This window comes from Rhododendron vialii, chromosome 5a (genome assembly GCF_030253575.1).
Source record: "Rhododendron vialii isolate Sample 1 chromosome 5a, ASM3025357v1".
NCBI classification, from domain to species: Eukaryota; Viridiplantae; Streptophyta; class Magnoliopsida; order Ericales; family Ericaceae; genus Rhododendron; species Rhododendron vialii.
The window spans coordinates 24,352,019-24,369,849 of record NC_080561.1 but is presented as its reverse complement, the minus strand read 5'-3'; the positions used below and the strand labels follow the sequence as shown (position 1 = coordinate 24,369,849).

Genomic DNA, 17,831 nt, shown 5'->3' with positions numbered 1-17,831 from the left:
AAAGAGACACGATTTGAAAATGCAACTTTTATAGTTACCCTTGACTTCCTCGCAGAGAGGTGGGAGCTAGAGGACAACACGCTCAAGCAACAGCACTTCGGCTTCTTCAGCTTCTTCGTCCAAACCCACTTGAGAGAACTCCTTGAACAACAGCCCCAAATTCTCATGATTGAAGGATCTCAACCAGTCCGTTTTCTCCTTTGATTGATTAAATTTCCTCTTGAATTCCTCCTTTATAGGCTCCTCATTACTATCAACCCAGGTATCAACGGTAAGGACCTCGACTGCACCTATGGCCATAGGTTAACCTCAGGTTCGGATGGGAGAGACAAAACTGGCTTTGTTTGATTTTCTGGGATAATGAAAAGGGTTAGGTTGAATATGGTGGAGCTAGGTTTGATTTGAGTGGAGCTTGAGTTGATTTGAGTAGAGCTGATGGATATTTGGCTAACACATGGGTTAGAACCGTGTTGAGGCATAAAGTTGGATATGACATTGGGCTTTGATGGGAGTGGAGCTTGAATGGTGCCATTATCAATGAGATTTTGAATTTCATGTCGAAGGCAGAAGTACGCATCGGTGGGATGGCCAGGCATTTGATGGAAAGCACAATAGGTGTTTGGACTGTAGGATGCCGGGAATGTTCGAGGCGAAGGAGTTAGAAGGAGTGGCTTGAGGAAGCCAGCTTCGAGGAGCTTCTCATAAACCGAGGACAAAGGTGTGGAGAAGCGGGAGAAGGTCCTTGGTGGGTTCCGACGACCTGATTAAGGAACATGATGCAGTCTTTTGCCTTTGGGATTGATTTCTTTGTCGCACATATCCTCCCTTTCGGCGTTGGCTTTGAACAAGGATTCAACATTCTCCTTCGGGTGAGTCCTGGCTTCATGAAACTCAGCTAGGTCTTTAAACATATCGTTCGAGCACAGCTGGGTTCCGACAACAGCAGTGTGGCGGGCCTGAAGAGGTTCTTTGACTAGCCCCAGATCCGGCTTTGACATGACAGAGGTAAAAAGGTCAACCAATCCCTGGACCATAGTCATTTGTTTGTCCATTTTCTAGTTCATTTCTTGAACAACCCTTTTCAGCTCAGCCAGCTCTGTTTGTGCTGCCATTTTGGATTGATGAGTGAGGAGGGTGATATGGCTTTGGAAGTGACGGTGAAATAGCCTTGGCAGACGCTCCTAAGTAGGTTTGGCTCTTTCCTTCGGTGAAATGGCCTAGAGCGTTTGACAGCAAAGTAAATGAGAACTCAGTGGCGTTCCTGCAGTAAGCTTTTGAAGGAATGCAATGCGCATGTCATCGTCGTCAGTATCCTCCTAGACTCTATGACTAAAGAGTGTGTATCTTATGACATTTGGACGTTGCCACGAATCCTCGGATATTCTTTTCGAGGGTGTATCCTTTATTTGAATCGACTAACACTAAGAAATATCAAAATAGTCTAAGCCTTTGACTATTCCGTTCTCTAAGTTTCAACTTTGGAGTTTTCTGTTTGAAACCTCGATCGGGCATTAGACAAGGACTTAGAAAGTCTTGATTTTCCAAAGTCTCGTTGATCCAAGGACTTTGAAAATTGATAACATGCAACATCGAGATGCATGACTCGTCATCGGTCCAAGGCAACGTCGAACGGGCGCAAGACAGACTCGACCAAAAGATATCCTAAAAAGCCGCCCTAGCATGCTCCTACACAAAACGGTCATGAATGTATGTACAGGCATGCGATAAGGAAAGCAGTAACACATAGACAGTATATGGGGATTAGAAGCAAATAATCCTACCCTGCGGGTTCCTGTCCTAGGTTGAAAGGTTCTAGTGCTCTGTAAGCGCTGTAGAGGCCAGTTTTGGCTAAAGGGGTTCCTCTGACTAGAGCCGCGATATACCTCCCATTGCGACGCGTAGAGCAAAGCAATAGTCGAACGGTAGTACGTCTCATCATCGTCCAAGGTTGTTGGGCGTTCGAGGACCCCGGGCTCCAATAAATTGTGCCGGTTACCCAAAACACCTCAACGGGGCTGACCAACCATCGATGCGAATGGAGAATGTCGAAGAATGATTCGACGAGAGAGAAATGCAACGTTTTGGAAAAATGCCTTTTGAAGTATGGCTCACTTTTATTAATCAATACTTGGAGAAAATTACACAAGTGAACAATAGTAAAAGCCCCAGTTCCGATTGGTCAGATGTTGAGATCCTGTTACGTTACCATTCCGTTCTTCAGCAGCGCGAAGCGTACTGTTTTGACAGACTTTTGAAAATTGTTCAATTATGTATTAATTGCCAAATACCAATCAATGCAATGATTCCCCAGCAGAGTCGCCACTGTGGGCACGCGCCCCGAAAATTCTCGATTTTTGTTTTAAGGTCGGGTGCGGCCCTCTTTGAAAAAGCGCGGCGAAACGCTTCGATTCAGAGTCGCCACTCGGGTTTTAGCGGAACGCACCCAAGGAACCGAACTCGAAATGTTTGCCACGTTTGCTTGATTTTGAAAAAGGCGTAGACCGGTCCGTCGTCACCTTCGATATCTGAGGTTCGGGAGCCAGGTTATGAGAGGGGAAGGGTTTTATGGCACCCCTCTCGCCCGATCCGGAGATCGGTCTCTACTCGAGCATTTTTGTAAAACCTTTACATTTTTCTCTCATTAATCATTTTTAGCCAGTTAGGGAGGGGGAACAGTTAATGGGGGTTAAAACTGTAACAAGTTGCAATTATGTGACAAAATGTTTATGGATGATTTGCTTGCAATAGTAAACATAGATTGAGAACAAGCACTGAGAGCAGCCTGAATAAGTTGGAGTACGCTGCTTTGGAGGGAGGTGAGCAGGCCCCACACCAGCATGCACTGGCCGAACCAATGCATGCTGATAAGACCTGCGCACGCCACAACCCCACTGGCGTACTCCATTTATCTAGTTTTTCAGTCTTTGTTTTCAATCCTCTGGGCTCTGGAAAAGGACCAGCGCACACTCAGGACAAATCACGTAGTTAATAGAGCAGAATATATATATTTACAGACAGATCAGATGGCTTCAAGTCATGAAAGACAATAGAATGCCCCAAAAACAGTGTGGGGACAGAAAAGAGGCCAAGACAAAGCTAAGATGCAAGGGCCAGCCACTGGATCTTAGGAGAAACTGCCGTACGCCAGTCACAGGATACCGTATGCTAGTTTGGCCTTGATCTAGTGCTTAGCCTTGCATCATCTGGGCTTTGGAACATGACTAGAAGGATCCCAGAGGCCTTTTTAAACAAATGAGGAGTAAACATTAACTACTACAGCTAAGCAGCCTTAAATATATAAAAAGCAGTAAACTGGTTATTAGCATGGTAAGGTGATTGACAGAAATATAAATTAACAGAAATGATGATCAATGATCCCCACGCCAGTAGTGCACGTACCGCCATAACTGGCGTACGGCATGAGTTTACTGGCGTGCGCCATGTCTCATCTCACACGATTGTTGTATTTTACCAGTTTGAGGCCAGAACTAGTATTGACTACTAGCCTGGACCTTACTGGTCCCCCTAAGGAGTTGATAACAGAAAGAAACACAAAGGTGGTTTACCTTTGGTTGGGATGAAAGGATGGCTTGAGCTTTGATTTTGGGGAGATAGAGAGTGGCAATGTGAGGGGTGTACCAGTGGAGTGTGTGACTGAAAGGCCCCTTTACTTCCTCTTTCAATGGAGGAGAAGAGAGATAGAGAGAAGGAAGAGGGCTTTTTCTCTTTAATGTGGCTAACCCCTTGCAAATGAATGCAAGGGGGGTATTTATAGAAGAGATGGACTGAGGAGGAGGGGTTGATCAGTTGGGTTAGGAGGTTGGGTTAGGTTAGGAGAGAGCCTCCCATGCATTAAATGCATGGGACTTGGCTTGATGGAAGGTGTAGGAGAAAGGGGGAACGTCCCTACCGAGTGTAATCATCAGGGGGACTGTAGCCCACGTCAGGGTGGCACAAAAGTCTCGTCCATGTGGCTGAATAAAGTTGATTTGACTAGGCTTGACTGGCGTACGCCTAATATTTACTTGCGTGCGCCGGTTAGAGTTGAGTCAACGGTCGATGACCAACACGTGGCAATTGATTGGCGCGCGCCAAGAGAACACTGGCGTAAGCAAGTAGGGTTTTGCTGGGGCCATTTGGTTCTGGTTTGCAGGGTCTGGGTAAGGCTTGACAAAGGTTTTGAACGAGGTTCTGGACGCTCAAAGCTCAAACACACCACCAACTTCGAAACGTTCTTGACCGTAATCATCATTGGGGAGACAAAAACCATAAGCAAGCTGGTCTGGATAGTCCAAAATAGGGTGTCTACAAAAACCTTATCCAAACAACATTCCTAGTCTAAGCCAGAGACTCAGCTCATTCACGGCTCTATTTCGCACACATCAACTTGCTGCCCGAAGCAATAAATCGATTACTAATTTTGAGAAAATATAATTCGAATTACATTATGATCCTAATTCCAAGATATTACCAGTTCCAATGTAAATACCATTTTCGTAGTAGTAATGTGTATAAATACCAATATACTTCTCCTGGAAGGAGCATGGATTTACATAAGATGGAAATGCATATCTATGCTTTCTGAATAACAAGAAACACGACAACAAGATCCAGCAAATATAACAAGCAAACTTTTTTTTTCCTTTTTGATAAGTAGCCAACATAATAGGCAAATAGGCTAAAGGAGATATATAGATGACCTACACCTATGTACTTCTACAAATCTAAAACAAAAATGAACTCGATTTCTGATTTGCCCAAGATCCAACAGCAATTCGAATTAGAAAACAGATTCAGTAAACTTTTGATTATCAAGTTTGTAAAGTTTGCAAAGGTTAATCAGTACTGCATCTGAATTTCTTAAAGTACACCAGTCCAATTGAGAGAAGTCAAAACTGAAATAAGTCTTAATTCAATACCGACTATTGCCTACCATCTAGAATAGCAAATATAACGATGGGCTTAGAAGACCTAACAAAGGGCACATCACATCTAAAATAGCCTTTTCTTTCCAACTACAATATATCTCCTCGCTGCAAGTTCCACATGTTTGAATCCCCAAGTGCTACAATCTCCTTTTTCGTATTTTCATTAAGCACGTCAAGGAAATCCTTTCCTTCCTCTAGCTGCAACCAGAAATGGTTTGAATCAATAACTAAAGTCCAACACCTACAGTCATAACATGGGCAACAACAGCAATACAACATCCTATTTTAAGTGGACATTTGGTGCATTAGATGAATGCTAACAGGATATCTTTGTCTACATTGCTCACGCCACAATTTTTAGTCAGCATTTATTCACAAAAAGATTTAGAAGGTATGTGGCATCTTCATCATACATGAGTTAATGAATCCTGACCATTTTACTTTCGTCCTCTATATTTATGATGCTCATATTGGCAAGGACACATGCAACAACATTTTATCACAGCTTGTAAACATTTTGAGTTGACCTCAAAAATTGTGTTGTGTTTCTGAAAAACGAAATTAGACACAGAAATAAATAGACTAGAATAGACTCAAAAAGGAAAATGATGCAGTTACAAACAGATATTTTAGCTATATTCTGCATCTACATATCAAGATTTTGCTACACCCTAACAATGCATACTCATCAAATCTAGACGTGCAAATATCAGTGAATCATACACAACAAGACATCAGTAGTACACTATTACTTGTTTTACTACGATAAAACATACACCAAAGGAAGAATAAATCCAATGAAAAAATACGTAGTGTTTTCACCCATCGTCCAACATATTGTATTATTATCGCTGGGTTAATCCTAAAGTAGACCTCAAGAAACATGCGACTATAACAATGACAAAAGTCAAAAACACAGCGACCCTGTACAAGACATAAAAAGAGTACAAGAATATGAGCAGTACACACCTTCTTTTTGGTAATTAGATAATCAAACTCCACCAAAGAGAGATTCACCAGCTCTCCATTGCAGGTAACCAGGTAAGCTTCAACTTTGTGGTCTTGACAGATCCTTCAAGATGCAAAACTCCAATTAACTGCACAACCTTTCCACTGTCATCCTTCATGATTTCTTTCACTATCGCATTGCCCCAATCCATCAAGGTTATTTCCTCATCAACTAAGATGGATTTGGCATCAATGCGATCAATCCATATTTGCCTAGTGTAGTTCGTAGCCTTCTGTCCAGCATCTTCAAATTTCTTATGCCTTGGTATGATCCAGACAAATGGTTTCTGAGGTCCATTGGTTAGGGTTAACATGACACGTCCTTCTTCAACCACAACAGTATGTCTGGGACACACAAGATCAATATTTTTTTTATTAATGGTCCAGAGTTTATCCCATTCCATGAGATTCAAATTCTTTGCAGCTCCCTGAGACAAGAGAACTACAATTAGATTTAAGCATCAGAGGAACAAATTATCTATTGTCTTTTGTAAAACATGTTGCATAATATAAGAAGGGGAGAGAAAATCCTCATCAATATATAAGCTCACTCAGAACTAGATATTATTTTGTGCTGACTTAAAAGCCATCTAACAATAAAGCTAAAAAGAGGGGGGGAAAGTAACAAAGAACGGTCCACAACTGCCATTTTAAAAATTTAGGCTTAGTTTGGTTTGGTTATTGTTAATAATCACGGTGCAGAATTTCACCAAAGAAATCTAGTCTTTGAGATACAACATAGTACTGCATGTAAGACCAAATTTAATGAATATTGCAGTGCTGTATTTCTTACTTGTTCAACAATGAATTCTATCAATGCCTCAATTTATTAGGCCTCTCCACACGATTCCTTGTACAGTTGGAAATCGAGGATCATCCCAACCTTAAACCTTGCCGTTCTGAACAAACCACAAAAGCTTGCGCTTGCTCAGAAGTGTGTGCACCATATTAAGGCGACTAAATTCATAAATTTGAACCTTTCGAAGTCCTATATCCTCCTGAATCCTATAATACTGAGCATTGCGGTCATGATATTCACTAGATCGCAATGCATGTGTGATACCTTCAATAGAATCCACAAATGGACATGCAAAATCACAAGTTGGATATATCTTGTGACTCGATCGAATACGGTGGTGAGGAATTGGATTGCAACAGTAATACAACGGATCCCATAGTGACTCGTTTAGATCCTGCATATCCAATTTACCACGGAGACAGTATTGCAAACCCCTTTCGGATCCCGCGATCATCTCCTTACACAATTTCATATTTTCCTCAGGGCTGTAATTCCTACACCTTGACTCAATGCCATCCATTCTCTCATTTTGCATTTGCTCCCGTGGTGTATCATCCACATAAGCCTTTCCTTGAATGGTCAATCTTTCAACCATTTCCATTAGCTTGGGGAAGTAATTTGAAGTATAAGTTACCGTCTCGTACTTGATACCCAAATTTTCAATCTCTTTCAATATGTTGTCCACAAATTCATTACTCTCTGTAGTAGGGTTAGTATCGTCAAAGCGCACAATGACCTGCCCTCTGTACCTTTGAGCAAAATACTAGTTCAACAACCCTGCTTTCGAATGTCCAATGTGAAGGTAACCACTGGGCTCTGGTGCAAACCGCAACCGCACCTTTCCAACTACGGCATCTGGAAGATCTATACCAGCTTTTACCTTGTCACCAACATCCCCCTTGGCTTGCTCTTTTCCTTTCACTAAAGCTACAATTTGCTTTCCCATGCCACGTTTCCCAACATAAGTTGATGTGATTTTGTTCAAGACAGCATTATATTTCACAGATAATGAGTTGAACCACCGCGCTAGGTTTGCAAATTTCTTCAACTTCCTCAGACTTTCCCATCTCTGCCCATTTCCTACAAAGAGCACAATCTTAAGCATTAACAGAACTCTTAATTTAGAAAACATAGTTGATATTTCATGGACACAAAAGTAAGAAAATACACAAAAGTGATAGTCTGCCAAATGACTAAACAGTTGATATTTAACGGAAATGGAAGATGGATCGATCTGTTGAAATTCTAAATAATTGTAAGTCCGTTAATTAAAAAAAATGTTGAAGGTATCACTTGGAAACAACTACCACAATAAAGAAAATACAAGGTTCACATCCAAATGGAACTTTGTAGTCAAGAGATGCAATAGGCCCATTAGACGATGGATAAGTAATTATACCATTTTTTAGTAAAAATAAGGAGCAACCATTGGAAAAAATTCCCTGCATTTCACCAAGAACTTATCTGAGATATATTGCAGTTATCTCTAATATTATAACAATTAGAACCTAAACTTTTTACTTGCAAGACCCACCCAGATTGCTATGTCCGCAATAGATAAACAATGTCCAACCAGAAATGTATGCTTCAACAGATATCCATCAATGGAGCTACATCCTCCCTCAAATTCCACACTTGATGCCAAAATTGTGGCGTACTCTAACCATTCATCCATCTAGAAAAAAGAAAAAACCAACATTGATGACAAGAAATTAGCAATCCTGAACAAAGAACCTCAATGATCAAAATAAAAACAGAGAGAGAAAAAAAAGAACCTCACTGGGGGACAAACGTGGATTAGCGTACCTGGCAAGAATCCAAGGCATCACGTCCGTAAAAATTGCAAATGCTTGCCATGCGATCAACATAACTGAGCAACACCTTCGTCCCACGCAATTTGAGTCTGCATACAAGTTTGGTTCATTTCAACATTAGAAATCAGTCCTTCCAATGGTGGTACATTACAAACAGCTCACAATGCATCATGATTGATAATGAATTGAACACAGCTCTTATAACCGCATTTAAGTTTTTAACTCATGCACAAATGAAAGGAATCAGACCTTAGGAGAAAGCAATCACAGGACTTGAAATAAGCATAAATCTCTTATTCTAGTATGTTTTGGGTGTCATGCTTTTCCATATATAGCAACAATAAATCATTATATTTGGGTACCAAAAGAATAAGCAAACATCAATTATCACTTAATGAAAATTTATCCCCGATGTAAGAAAAAAGTTTCAAATAAACCCCAAGCTGAGAAAAGCCGATTAAAATCCTCGGGTCCTAACAAATCACTGTAAAGCTCTAGGAAGGAAGAGATTCAAAGACCACAAAAATCTTAGCGCATAAACGCTAATTGAAGTTTCTCAGTCCAAACCTGCACCTTTAGCTAACTAACGCAGATTCCAATTGGGACACCGTAACAATTCCAATTTTAGCACCCAAAAAAATAGCACAACCACATTATCCAACATACACATACACCTATACGGCTATATGGGTACACATGCTTTCTATTCAAATGAGTAACACTAACATCTGAAATGCACAAGGCACAAAAATTGAACACCACAAGAATAACAGAACCCATCCAGGCCCCAGCCATTGGGATATGGGCAGGGAGGATTGGAGACAAACCGAACCTTTGGTAATGTATGCACAAAGTGGTTGCTCAAAGAATACCACTGAAACAATGGGCCCCTATAACTCCAACTCCAAGAACTGAGCAGCTAAAGGGACATTTTGCTTGCCCCCAAATCAAAGCTGAAACCTAAAGGCATCGGAAAGGGCAGGCAGCCTAGAGGCCCAAATCTATCTCTGTGCTCATTACCATGCTTCCTTCATTGACAGCAAAATTGAACAGACTCGGCAAAATGTAATGAACCAAATGCGAGGATACAAGTACTTTTTAAAGGAAAATTACCTCTGTTGGAACCCATGGAAAGGAAAGGAAAATTAAAAAAAATTCCCTTCCATTGTTTGGTTAGAAGAGAAAAATGAAGAAAATAAGAATTTCAAGTGCAGTGAATAATAAATTTTCCCTCCTATTTTTCTCTCATTTTCCTTCTCTTTTATTTTCCTTTCTTTTCCTTTCCTTTCCATGGGTTCCAAACATCAGATACACACATATGGATACATAAAGAGGATTAGAGCTCGTTTACCCATTGGAGAATAGGAAAGTGGGAGGAGAGCCAGCGGGGAGAGACGAATCAGGAGAGAGAGGGAGCCCGGCGATTTCAGTGGCAGCAATGATTGCCAGCGGAGGGCTATCGGGCAAAAAGGACAGCCTGATCTCCATAAGCTTCTCCAGAGTAGAGGGAGAGAGAGACTGTTCGCGTAGGGTTTGAGTTTTTGATACTGTCAAATTATCTACAATTGCTTTCCGAAAGGGGAGGAGAGGGGAGTGTTGTTGAAGCCGGCGCACTGCTCGCCACTGTATCTGAATTTAAGTGAGAGAAAGTAACCAGGGAATGGCCATGGGAAAGATCGCAAAACTTATGTGGTGCTCCACTCCCAATGAATTACAGCCTTTGGATTGAAAATAGATAAATCACAGCTTTTAGATCAAAACCAAAAATTAAAAATAGGATGATTTTGTTAAAAACGAGGTGATTTTGACCAAAAAAAAAATGAAGGATTACTTACCACAAAAATAGACAATATTTATCATTGATTAAGGCAATACTTACCACACAAACAGACAACACTTATTACAACCGGTCGGTCAGGTAACAAGTTACCATTAAGTAAAAAAAAAAAGAGTACCCTATTTTTTGGCGGGAAAATTTGGAGATTTTAGGGATTTATATATAAGAAGAATTATCTAAAAAATGGTATTCGTTTCTAAATCCAGTTTAAAATTTTAATTTGTTATGAAAATATAATTAGAAGACTTGTCTAAAAACAAAAAATTTGAAAAATATTTTTCATAATTTCCAAATGACATTATAAATGTATTTTTTTAATTAATTTTCAAATAATCATTTATTATAGAAATATTTAAGTAACTTAGTTTTAAATATTATGAAAAAATAAGATATTTATTTAATATTTTGATAGCTTACAAATTTAGTTAATGTATATTATAAAATACAACTACAAGTTGATTGTTACAACAAAATTGGACAATAAATATATTCTTGTTTAATAACTATTGAATAATTTTGTAGGATTCTCAATTGAATTTATGGTAGTATTTAATGAAATTAGGCTATTCAATTTTGTTAATATAGTTTATAGTGATCAATATGGTATATTTTGCAAATCTAACAACTAATAGTGTTGATACTAATATACTTGGCAGCGATCAATCAATAAGGATTGATTCATTCGTAATTGATTGATCTGATTATATGTTCAGCCAATTGATCAGACGATTTGAATCGATTAAGATCATATTTGGCAAGTGTGATAGTTAACAATGATATTGATTTATAGTGATTAGTGAAAATTAATACAATTGGCTAAAGTAAGCTAACTAATTTGTTTAATTGTTTAACCATGGACTTATCTATTTCAATCCTTCAAATTAAATAATTAGCAAATTTCAAAAATAGTTATTTGATAGTTAATATTGATCACTTGGCAAATGACGGAGTAACAGTCTTTGTTGTTAATATTGATCACTTGGCAAATGACGGAGTAACAGTCTTTGTGGTTAATATTGATCACTTGGCTAATGTAGGAGTAACCACTAATGAACCAGTAAATTGAAATATCTCATTTAATTGATCCTTTTTTGAAAGTAATTTTATTAATATAAATGCTTTTATTTAATTTACATAAAAGTAATACAAGAAGATCCAAATAAAATTTAATGTGGTAGGTACTATGACATTAATGATGATACATAAATATATATCTACCCGTCATTAATGTCATACTTACTACAGAATAAGGCTTACTTACCAGTATAAGGCTAGAGATACCACAAAAGCTGACTTTTACGATGGACTAAAATTCGTTGACAAACACTTACCACGTGATTGACAATACTTACCATAAAATAAGGGCAAAACAACTGTATGCTTAAACCTGTTTTACCACGCAAACTAGTCATATTTTGCCAATTGCCTTGTTTACCCGTCATTAATGTCATAGTTACTATAGAATAAGGCTTACTTACTATAGCATAAGGCTACAAATACCACAAAAGCAATTTGTTTTACGATGGACTAATATTTGTTGATAACACTTACTACATGGTTGACAATGCTTACCATGAAATAAGGGAAAACGACTATATGCTGAAACCAATCTTACCACGCAAACTGATCACGTTTTGACAATTGTCTTGTTTACCTACCACCAATTATGGCATTAATTGTACTAGATTTCTCCTTACCTATCTTAATCTGATTTATACTATTCAAAGTCAATAAATTGAAGAATCACAACTAAGTTTTCCACAGTAAGCTAACCTAGCAAATTAATCGTGTTTTTACATTATGTTCTAGTCACATTTACCATGTTGTATGACAATATATACCACAAAATCTGATCATACTTACCACTCTTATTTTTTACGCAAAGCCGCAAACTTACCATGTTTTTATTGGTACTTACCTTTGTGAATGGAAACAATGAACATGCATTAAGACGTTTTTTGATCATTTCATACGTTCCATAAATTCGTTGTATTACTTATCTATCACAAACCCTGGCATTGATGTTTTTTACCACTTCCTAAGTCTAGTAAACTCAATAATTGGAATGGATCACTATTATTATGTCTAATTGTTGTGATTCTAAACTCTTTTTTAATGGTAATAATTAATTCATAAAATGTTCACCATATTTTCAGTTATTGACAAAATTCTTTGATATGTACGTAATTGTGTTATCTAGTTGGCTCAAATGTATAAACATAATATTATTTGATTAAACTAAAACTTAAACTACCAATTAAAAAAATTATAACTGAAAAAAAATTTGCAGTGGGGAAGCCCGTGCCTCTGGTGGACCTAGGGTGGCTCCGCCACTAGTTTTAATAATTTTAGAGGCAACGACATTGAACAACAACCAACAAATTACAATTATATATAACTTAATAATGCAAAGCCCCAAGGGTGAATGGTTAGTTGGTGGATTTGCTCCCACACAATTGATCGAGATTCGATTCTTGGAGTTAGGCTGCAAGCAAATATATAATTAGATCGAATAATTTATTGTGAATTTCTTTGGGATTAGTTGAAGTGGGCATAAATTGGCCTGAACATCTCTAACCGTCTAACAAAAAAAATCAATAACGCAAACTTATACATTTCTTCTCGTCAAAATAAATTATAGAACACTACAATCAAGAAGAGCCATATTTTTGGAAGCAACAGGAGCACTGAATAATTTGTCCAAAGATGAAAGGCAAGTTCAGTTTACCGGCTATACTTGTTAACACAACTAAAAAAACAACAGTGCAGATTCTCATTCTTAGATCCAAGGGTGAGTAGTGTGTTAGTACAATTTGGGAGTATGATGCTCCCAAACCACTTGGGAGCATCATAGCCAGAGCCGAAAGATCGACCCTACCCTAGAGAGAGCGTTAAAGTAAAAGGGAAATTTTAGTACGCAACTTATGCTATCCAACACTGAATACCAAAAGTACCCCTGAAGTTGTCTGAGGAGGGAATAGGAGAACCAAACCCTACACCCCTTTGGCTACTTGGGTGAGGAAAGAAAATAAAAGAAAAGAAAGGATTAGGCTTTCTGATCATCTTATTTGGATTCTTCCGATTTCTCTTTCTCTGCAAATCTCATCACTTTTGATGAGAAACAAAAATGGCTCATTAAAGGGTTCTTAATTCTCATATTCTCTCATCCTTTCTCACCTCTTTGGCCATACAAACATGGGACTTTTTTTTCTCTTGAAAAACCCCCATCCAAAGGGGTTGTACGGGATTAGAATTCCGCAAGTGCTTTCCCCTACTTATTAGCCACAAGTTCATATTCACATTGTAAGGTCCATATGCCGCGGTCTCTCTTTGTTGGCAATATCACCACAAAACACATATTTGTTTGTATCCCATTTATCAAGTTGAAATTTCTTTTTTCATTTATTTCTAGAGTGTTTGTTTAGAAAGTGCAAGGAAATCAAATCTTTTTGTAACTGAGAGGTCAAGTTTTTTAGGTAATTGAAGTGGAAGAAAATCAAGGGTTTTGATATATAGCAACTTCATAGGGAATGAAATCAAGGAAAGCAAGGTTTCGATATATGTCAACATTATTTCAGGAAAGTGCTTGGGCTACAAGAGTTGCTCGAGCAACTTATCTATTTTCAATAGCTTATAAATAAGAGATATGTTAGGGTTTGCAGACGACCACACACTTTACAGCCGCCTCATATTTCGTTTAAAACTTAGAAAACATTAAAGGTGGTGATTTACTTTGGGTCTTGGCATATGAATGAGATCTAATAATTATTGAGATACAACTACAACTCCAAGGAGTTCAATCATGTTATATTCAACTATATGATTCATCTTCTAGAGGATTTCTGAAACATAGTGGAAGGCTACAACACTGCACTAGGGTTAGCTTCTCTTCCATCCAAGTTAGTTTCAGCTCTATTTAGGACACCCTGCTGGAAAAGAGGAGGTCCATTGAACCAGATATGTTGATTTTACCAACACTCCAGGGATATTGAAAGCATCAGAGAAACAAAAATTGATACGTGAACAGATGGAAAATATCTCTCACCATACATAAAGTTACAAAGAAAAACGTCCAAAGCAAGTCCATCAAAGACATAGAAGCATATTTACAACCTATAGACCGAAACAAAACAAAAGATTCGAGGAGAAAAGGAAAATGCAAAATGAGTATACGCCATTAAATTCCCGTCCTCTTTCGATATTATAGAACAGGATGTGTTCATCATGTTCCCTTGAGAATTGATCAAACTCGAGGCTTATTGGTAGCAACAAGTTCAACTGATATGATGGACTTTCCTGCTTCCTCAGGCAATGAGCATCCCCAATTATTCTGTTGACAAGTAGGCTAATGCCTTATTTGGATGCTTTCGCCTCACTTCCAAACATCTGAGTCAACAATTCTTTTGGCACACTGCTTCCCGTGTGTGATATCCTGAATCCAACAACAAAATTTCCAAGAGTTGTCGACAACGGCAGCGACTGCGGGTAATCGAAGAGAGAGAAAGGAGCTGTGCTCCAAATCTAGAAATGTTTCTAGGGTTTATCTATATGAATGGTTATATAGGATGAGTATTTTTGTCATAAGAAATGTTTTTTTAGGCTAGTGGACTAGAGAGGTTAAGAACTTAAGAAGTGGACTAGTGGGATTAGAAAATGCTATAGTGGACCTCCCAAAAATTCTTCCAATTTTCAAATGAATAACATACAAAATTACATAATCACACTCATCACTTTCACTGATCACATACAAATAATCTCACTCACAAACATGGTGGGGGAAACCCCCTAAGGGGTTCCTGTTTCTTCCTCTCCTCTCTGTTCTCTTGTCTCTCAATTTAACCACACATTATACATTCACACACATACAATACTTATATAAATTTAGAGCAACCCATTGCCACACAAATAACTCGTTTATGCAACTATTCAACTCTCCAATTTACTTCCAGCATACCCGCGTACCCTCTCTTTTGTCTCTCGAACTCACAACACACATATCCTAAGTTATTGTCTGCCTTCAATATAGTAAAAATTCAGAAGCATGCGAATGGATAATTGTAAACCAAAACTGTAATCGAGAATAGAACATGGTAAGTGTACCTCAATTTTCCGATAAACCCATTAGGTGAACCTGCAGCAAGACAAAATCAAACATCATTAATGTAGGGAGGTATTCCCAAACAGATACTGTAAGTAGCCGAACACGTGGTAATTAGGAGCACATGGTAGATAAGACAGGTCATATTGTCGAGAATGGCGGTGAACGGCGATATGGACCAAAGACATGAGAAGTATTAGTCCAGGCAATCTGTTCGGCATATAAGGACAAAAGACATGAGAAGTCATTGGTCCAAATAATTGACAAAGACCAGAGGCATGTGAAGTCACTGGTCCAGATGGATTGTTCGGCAATGAGTTGGCCAAACAGGGAAAGAACTATTGAGAAAGTAGCCTCAAATGCTAAAGCGGGAGGAACACTCTAGAAGGATTTAGAATAGCGGGATCCCGTAAGGAATAAGATCCCGAGAATGTAGGATCTAGGAAAGATACCCAACGAGAATGGGATGTTCGGCCAATCATGGAAAGAAGTCCTAAAAAGATAAGGGCAATAAATGGATAAGGGAATGAGAATCTAGAGGATCCTGGGTTTCCTATACGTAGTAGGAAACTTAGGGCAATAAGGATGCTTGGGCAGCAAGCATACCTATGCCTATATAAATAAGGTTAACCTAGAGGTAAAAGGTACGCAATACGTTGCACTATTACTTTCCTTTAGATAATTAGGGTTTCTATAGTACATGATACTAACTTAGGCATCAGAGGGCCTTTGCAACGAGAGGCAAAGGTGCGCTCACCCCTTGTCTATTTTTCAAATTAGGGTTCCAACGACGAACTAGGATTCTGGTCAAGAACCATGAGAAGCCATTACGATCTTGAGCCGTTCTAAGCACTATTCATTTTTGTCCACTTACAATTAATTAAAAAAAGAATAGAACTAAATCGAGTTTTGATGTAGTAAAAAAAAAAGACCTCAACCGAATGGATGGGGAAAAGAGTATGGGAAGAATAGAACTTTGTCAACCCGTGATGCCATCAACGCTATTGGATTAACTGATCTTGATGTTGCAAAAACGTGAACAAAATATCCAAACCGAAAAGGTAAAGACCTCTCACTTTTTGAACACGATTGAGAGAGAGAAAGAGAAGTGCTAGATTAACGTGAGAGGGAGAATGGGTTTGTTCGGGACGGAGAGAGGGGGTTATGGTTTGCTCGTGAAGGAGAAGTGGAGAACGTGGGTTGGGGGAGAGAGAAAAAGATCCAGAGGTCAACCAACGATCTAGATTTATGCATAAAGAGAGGCTAAATCTGGACCGTTGGTTATGTATGAGATTTGAAAACCGTCGCTCCTTATTATCTCTCTCTCTCTCTCTCTCTCTCTCTCTCTCTCTCTCTCTCTCTCTCTCTCTCTCTCTACATACATATATATATATATATATATGTGTGTGTGTGTGTGTGTGTGTGTGTGTCTTTTATGTATAAATGTACATGCATTCAAAGTTCAAACCCTAGACCTTTAGATTTTATATCTTAAAATCTAAAGGAGATTTGGAGAGATTTATGCTGTGTTTGGATGGGTTTTTGAGAATTTTTGAGTTTGGTTTTTAGGGTAATGAGTGGAGAGAGAAATATGATAATGATTGGAGATAAGAAAAATGAGTGGAGAGAGATAGAGACAGAAATAAGAATAATAATTGAAGAGTGAAGAGAGAAATGAGAGTAATGATTGAAAGTAGGGATAATAAGTGTTTTTTGAGTTGAATTTTTTTTTTCAAGTTTCCATCCAAACAAAACATTAGAGAGAGAAAAGATATGCATCCATCATTAGATTTCTTACACATGCATACTAATTATTTGCATATATACATAATTGTACCAATGTATACATTTATTAACCTAGAAGCCTAAGGAAACCCTAATAAGATTCACCTTCTCTCTTTAAATCCAAAGATCTTTTACTTCAAGATTTTTCTTCTCCTCCAAGCCTACAAATCCATAAAACCCTAGTCAAGAGAGAGATAGGGGAGAGAGAGGGGAGTGTAAGAATGAGATACAAAGGAAAATGCATTTTTGTCAATGGAATTGCCAACTAAAAATTAGTGCCGCTTTTTGGAGCTAACACACACACACACACACACACACACACAATATTATATATATATATATATATATATATATATATATATATATATATATATAGTGCTTTTCACACGAGGACCACCTTATTTTAGTTAAAATGCAGACCTTCCCATTTCTTCCATTTCTTGATCAAATTTCAATGATCCGAGCAGCTTAATGTGTTCAGAACGTGATTTTAAGGGTACCCGCGTGAAATCAGCAAAAAAAATAACCGGGAAGGGCTTGATTTGAGCAAGTTTTTATTGAA

The 17,831-nt window shown here is 38.3% G+C and overlaps 1 non-coding gene and 1 pseudogene across 1 annotated transcript; both read right to left on the bottom strand.

The window, feature by feature from the left end:
• Positions 1-4,616: 4,616 nt before the first annotated feature.
• Positions 4,617-10,222, bottom strand: LOC131326544 (glutamate--tRNA ligase, cytoplasmic-like; annotated as a pseudogene).
• On the bottom strand, positions 9,478-9,585 carry LOC131328167 (small nucleolar RNA snoR100). The gene has a single exon (XR_009200442.1). It is a non-coding gene; the product is annotated as a small nucleolar RNA snoR100 (small nucleolar RNA).
• Positions 10,223-17,831: the final 7,609 nt, after the last annotated feature.